The sequence below is a fragment of the Myotis brandtii genome, unplaced genomic scaffold (genome assembly GCF_000412655.1).
Source record: "Myotis brandtii unplaced genomic scaffold, ASM41265v1 scaffold940, whole genome shotgun sequence".
NCBI lineage: Eukaryota > Metazoa > Chordata > Mammalia > Chiroptera > Vespertilionidae > Myotis > Myotis brandtii.
In genome coordinates, this window is record NW_005371877.1 from 914,649 (window position 1) to 915,078 (window position 430).

Here is a 430-nt window from a genome sequence, read left to right on the forward strand (position 1 = left end):
AGAGACCCCTGCCTGGGGGTGGGAGGAGGGGGTGGCAGGGGCATTGGGACTGGGGACTTCACTTACTCCCCCATCTTGAAGTCCTGGGCTTAGAGCCTGTGGGAGAGAAAGATGGGGTGTCAGGGCCTCGGACCCAAAGGGGAGCAGCACCTCACCTTCACACAGCCCCCTGGTGCCCCGCCCCCAACTCCAACCTCCTGGGGGAGTCGTCTTGGAATTCCCTGGGAGAGGAGTTAGAGGAGAAAGTGTTCCAGAAAAGTCCCTGGCGGGCGGGCGTGCAGCACCTGGGGTCCCTGACGCATAAAGACCCTTCCCGTGTCCCAGAAACAAGGCCTGGTCATCGAGGCCCGTCCAGGCCCCCCCCCGACCTCGCCCACCTCCCGCTGCGTCTCCATCTCACTCCCAGCTCCAAGGAAGCCCCCCGGAGAGG